Genomic DNA, 6273 nt, shown 5'->3' with positions numbered 1-6273 from the left:
ATTAACCCAGGGCCACATTTAGAGCCCAATATATTAGCAGGTACATTTTTCAGTTTGGGGGTTTCTCTGTGAAGCCAGAGCACCCGGAGTCTAGCAAAGATGGGAAACCAACATGGCCTCCCGGAAGCCCAGTGTCCGAGAACTACATCTCCCGGCATGCTCTGGGAAAACAATATGGACTCCCGGAAACCCGGTGGCCAAGAACTACATTTCCCAGCACTCCCCAGAAAATTGAGCCTCGCAGCGTGCCGTAGGACGCCATTTTTTGCTCTGTTACATTACCGGTTTCGTGTTTATGGAGGGTTTTCCCGCCGTTTTGGGGGGTTTCCCCTCAATTTCGGGTTTTCAGCTCTCCATTTCAGAGTTCTTCCCCGCAATTTTGGGGTTCCTTCCCCTAATTTGGTGCTTCGCCCCCCCCCACTTTTGGGGTTCCCCCTCCATTTTGGGGATTCCCCCCAATTCCAAGCCCCCCACAATTTTGGAGGCCCCCACCATCCTTTCTTGGCCTGCCACCCTAATATTAAGGTTCTTTCCCCCAATGTTGGGGTTCTCTCCACATGTTTGAGGTTCCTTCCCTTAATTTGGGGCTTAGCTCCCCGGGATCTGGGGCTTTAACCCCAATTTTGGGGGTTCCCCCCAAGTTTGGGGATTCCTCCCCAGGTCTGGGGGGGGTCCACATTCAATTCTGGAATTTCACACTTCCATTTAAGTCTTCTTCCCCCCAATTTGGGGGTTCGCCCACCCAATTTTGGGGGTTCCTCCCCTAATTTGGGGGGGACACAACCGATTGTAGAGTCCCCCACCCTCCTTTTTTGGGTTCCCCCCTAATATTAAAGAGTTCTTCCGCCCAATTTTGGGGGACCCCACAATTTGGCCGTTCCTTCCCCTAACTTTGGGCTTCAACCCTTCGATTTTGGGGGGGGCTCCCCCCCTCTTATTTTGGCCTTCCGCCCTAATATTAGGCCTAACCCCTAAGAACCTTGACCCCTAACGCTATGGCAACCACGGATCTAACCCTAACCCCTACCCCAACAAACCCTAGAAACCCTAACCCTAAAAACCCTTACAGTCCTAACCCGATAAAATTTACCACACTAGACCTACGCCTAAAAGCCCTAACCCTAAAAATTAAGACCCTCTAAACCCTAACCCAAAACGTAAAGATTCTCAAAGCCCTAACGCTGGAGACCCTAACCTTAAAAAAAAAAAAGACCTTAAAACCCTAACCCTAAATACCTGACCATAACTAAAACCCTAAGACCCTAACCCTAAAAACCCTATCAACACTAAAACCACAAAATACTTTAAAACCTTAACACACTAACCCCCAAACCCTAACCCTTATAACTCCAACCCTAACAACCTTAAAATCCTAACCCTAAACCCTGGAAACCCTAACCCTGAAACCCAACCCTAGTGCCTTAGCCCTGAAACCTTAACACCCTAACACCTTATTAGAAACACTCTGTAACCAATACCATAGGCTCAGGCAAGTATCTCAGTGAGGTAGCATTTTTATTCACGATTGCAATGGCAGGCGTCCCACAAGCCACCTACTAGTTCCATAACACAGTTTATATAATTTTTTTTTCCCTCTCGGTGACCAGGACCCTCCCCAGTTTCCCCATTGACTGGGTAATCCATGTTCACAATCTATCCAGTGCTTCATACAAAATACACAGCTGCTGGCCTGTTACTAGTCAATTTTATTTTTTTCTTGACTGTTTTCCTCTTTGAGGTGGTAATGTTTCTTACACCGTGATTTCCACCCAATTGCTCTAAGGATTCTGGTTGTCTGCATTTTACAAGGTTGTCTGTTAAGCTTTCTTATCACTGCAAGCATATATCAATACCACCTTCCTTCCCTCTAAAGGATGTAACTCTGTGCAAAAACATTTTTATTCCCACAACCTTGATCCCCTTACCCTAAAATCCTTATTCTCTTTAACCCTAACAACTCTAACCACAACCCTAACCCTTCATATCAACCCCCCGACGCTAATGACACTGACTAATGATCCAAACCCCAAACCCCAGGCAACCAACAAAGAAACAGACACAAAGCTGAAAACTACAAAAAAGGCAAAACCCTGGATACAGACCCCAAATCACAAACACGCTACCAAAATGCTACAGAAAAGCCCCAGACGCAGGCCCCAAGCACTACAGCTAGGCCCCAGAAGCTCTAGACACATCCCAAAGCCAAAATGCAATCCCCAAACACTACAGAAAAGCCCCCAAACACCAGACACAGGCTGCAGAAGTCTACAAGCAGGCCCCAGCCACACCCGGATGCAGACCCCAACTGTCCACAAGCAGCTCCCAACCCACCCCCCCCATGAACTGGACCCCCCACCACCACCACCCAGATGCATGCCCCAGGCCCCAGGCCTCAGCCCCAGCCCCCACACCCCAGACTCAGGCCCCAAAGGTGTACAACCAGCTCCCAACTGCCCCCCTCAAAGGGAGGCCCCAAAGCCTGCCAGAGGACCCTAGAGCGTACAAGCAGCTCCCAACCCCCCCGGCACAGGCCCCAACCCCCCCCCAGACACAGGCCCCAAAGGTGTACAAGCAACTCCCCATCCTCCCCAGAGGCACGCCCCAAAGGTGTACAAACAGCCCCAACCCCCCAAGACCCAGACCCCTACAGCGTAGAAGCAGCTCCCAACCCCATGCCCCCAAGGCACATGCCCCAACCCCTTCCCCAAGGCAGGCCCTAACAGTGTACAAGCAGCTCCCACCCCCCCCCAGACGCAGGCCCCAAAGGTGTACAAGCAGGCCCCTACAGTATACAAGCAGCTCACAACCACCCCCCCAAAGGCAGGCCCCAACCCCCTCCAGATGCAAGCCCGAAAGGTTAAAACCAGCTCCAACCCCCCAACCCCCCCCGCCCCGCGCAGACGCAGGCCCCAAAGGTGTACAAGCAGTTCCCAACCCCTCCAAGGCAGGCCCCAAAAGTGTACAGGCATGCCCCTACAGTGTAGAAACGCTCCAACCCCCCCCCCTTCCACCTCGAGGGAGGCCCTCCCCCCCCAGTATACACGAAGCTCCCAACCCCCTCTCAGAGGAATGCCTAAAAAAGTATACAAGCAGCTCCTAACACCGCCCCCCCCCCCCCAAAAGAGGCAGTCCCCAAAGGTGTACAAGCAGGCCCTCAAATCCCTTGGGTGTACAAGCAGGCCCTTCAAATCCCTTAGCCCCTGCGCCAGCTTTATTGGCGAGCAGCGAGGCTGGGGGGGGGAGGGGGGCAAGACAGCCTTAAATAAAATACAAATATAAAAAGTGTTATAAATGGCTGTTATAAATCCAAATAGGATTACAATCAAAGTTTACAATTTATTAAACGAATAGAGGCAAGCAAGCAGCGCTGGGTGCGCCGGGAGTCTCTGCTCCCCCAGGACGCACACCTGTTACGTAAGGCGGCTGGTTTTGATGCTCCCAGGCTAATACATATTCATTACTACTTCGAGAAGAGGCAGGGTTATTAGAATTGGTTTCCGGAATCCGAAACCCCTCCCAGGGGCGCCTGCGTACCAGTCTCTGGTGGTCTCTCGGGGCTTGCTCGGGCTCAATGCTGGTTGTCTTCCTCTCAGGCTTTTGTCCTTCAATTGTCCTTCAGCTCCCCCTTCCTCCTCGTTTGGGAGCCTCTGCGCCGGATTTCAGAAACTCTAGCAACATCCCCTGCAGTAGTCAGCACTTTTCCCTAAAAACCCCTTTGTTCTCTTATCACCTAGACCCGGGCCTCGATGTTAACCCTTCAAATCCCTTAGTGACACGAATTGCTGGACCATTCCTTACAAAAGGAAGGATAAAATATGTAGAGGAGCAATGGCACACGCGAAAGCCCAGCGCCGCGGGCAGAGGCAGCGAAGGTTGACGGCAGAACAGTGCTCGGTTTGAACACGGAGAGGGAAAGCGAGGGGAAGGTGGCCGAAGCCGGCCGCAGTCTCTGAGCTCTCCTCCTCCTGATTGTTTTCTCTCAAAGCCATTTCTGTCTGTGTGCGGGCACCCGGAGCCGGCAGAAGTCCCCGTGAAGTCCTTCGGCAGGACGGAGGGCTGCGTGGGCTCCAGTGAGAGAGGGAGTTAGGAGAATCTTATCAAGTAGAGATAGAGCGCTGACAGCGTTAAACTAGGATGCTACTTAGCGTCTTTGCTAACTATGGTGCATTGTGCCAATTAACTAAAGCAAGAAGCCTTGGGCCCCTTACCAAGGTCAGTCTCCTAATAAGAGAGTGAGCCTGTCTTAAGAAACTGGGAGAAACTGGTCCTGCAGGTGGACAAGAGCCAAGGAGCAACTGAGTCTGTGCAAAGACAAGAGGTCAACTAGCGGTGATGAGGAAGAGTCATCAATCTTCATGCCCACGACCTCCCGTGCTGCCCAGCGCTGAATAAACATACCTACTTTACAATCTCACTGATTGTGGAGTCCCTTTTCCGCAAGTCACTAGCAGCGGTTTCTTCCGCAGAGGTTTTCCCAGAGCCGCTTCAAAGCTTCCCTCGCGGAGCTGGGGCGTCGCAGGGGGTCGTCAAAGCACGCACGCGCACACACACACACACACACGCACACACACACACACACAGGCGTTGTTGTCCAAACAGAAAGTATTTACAACAAATTCGACAAGCGGTTTTCCTCTGCCAGCAGCAAATGCCTGAGGGCCCCTACAGCTTCACAAATCATAGCACAAAGAGCCTAAAGTTCCTCTAAAATTTAGGGAAATGATTCAAAATAGATCTGCTAGGGGAAAACGATCACTGGCGGCAGGGTACACAATACACGCGAGCCTCAGCTCTCCTCCGCAGGGTCAGTGCCCACGCCCAAGTGCGACGCTGATGGCATCCGAACATTTGCTGTAGCAGGCAGCAGAGCCAGCAGCTCAGGGGAGCAATTTTAAAAACCAGGAGGCACTTAAACCAACCCTTAATTGACCCAGTTACTGCAGGAGAGTCCCGACTACTCGCCCTGGAGTCCTACTGTCACCAGCAAAAAGCACCAACCAAAGCTTGGGGGAACTTTGGTACAGCACAAGAGAAGGGAGTGGGGGTAGCGTAGCCGTATCGCAGAGCTGCTGCTTTTCACACCATTTTATCATCCCTGATAATTGAAAGTAAGGCCGGGTGGGCTGACCCCACCACCACCACTCCTGGCAGCATGTTTGGTCCACAACGCTAGAATAATTATTTTGCTCCCTCCCGCCCCTACAGCTTCATCATCTGAAAAGATTACAGTCAAAACAATGGCATACACAAATAAAAGTCAAGAGTTGACATAGTAACTCCGGGATTTGGGTATCAACTGTCCGAGAAATCAGAACACCCAGGCTTCACAATGTGCCCAACATCGAGCTGTGCCAAGGGGGGGCGGAAGGAAGAAGCTTTCCGTTTAAGCCTTCAGAGCATCGCTCCGTCACTACGTCAATTCACAGCCACCACAGCGTGCCGATGGACATCTTTCTGTGCCAAAAGAAACAAGTGCTTTGTCCTCTTGATATCAAAGGTAGCCACCTATAGTTACGGAACCATGCACAAGACCTTAACTCTGACCAGCAGGAAAACTTAGGACAACTGAGTGCAGATCCTGCCAATTTCTACCAGTTCCAACTGTGCTTTAAGTCTCATTGCAAAGCCTCAGTTAGAAAAAGGATCACCTCGGGGTATCCAACAAGAAGAAGAGTTGTTTTCTTTTTTTTTTTCTTTTTTTTTTTTTTTTCTTTCAATATACCATAGGACTATGCAGTTCAATCATCAATCATCTTGGAAAGCTCAAGGAGGAGGTCATCCTCATCCTTCCCTGGGTCCAAGTCGAGCTCGGCTTCCAGTATGCCGTCTGAGAGTTCCCAAAGTAGCATCTCTAAATCCTCGTCTACAGATACGGGCGCGTTGCCTGTGGAACTCAGCCGGCGTGTCCTTGCTTCTTCTAGCTGGGAAGAAGCTGAAGTCGAGCTTGAGAACTCCATTGGCTCCACGGATTCTGCCTGGCTTCCAAGATGTGCTTCAGGTCTTGGCAGAGCAAGGAAGAGAACAATCAGTATATGCCATTTCTTAACGGGAAATCCCTTTTCTGCAAACCGGCTCTTAAAACCGTAGCCAACCCCTCCTGCACTTCAATCTTACCCAGGGATTGTTATTCAATTAACCCAGGGCCACATTTAGAGCCCAATATATTAGCAGGTACATTTTTCAGTTTGGGGGTTTCTCTGTGAAGCCAGAGCACCCGGAGTCTAGCAAAGATGGGAAACCAACATGGCCTCCCGGAAGCCCAGTGTCCGAGAA

This window comes from Anser anser, assembly GCF_964211835.1.
Source record: "Anser anser genome assembly, contig: HAP1_SCAFFOLD_77, whole genome shotgun sequence".
In the NCBI taxonomy this organism is placed as follows: domain Eukaryota; kingdom Metazoa; phylum Chordata; class Aves; order Anseriformes; family Anatidae; genus Anser; species Anser anser.
This window is presented reverse-complemented; position numbering follows the sequence as displayed.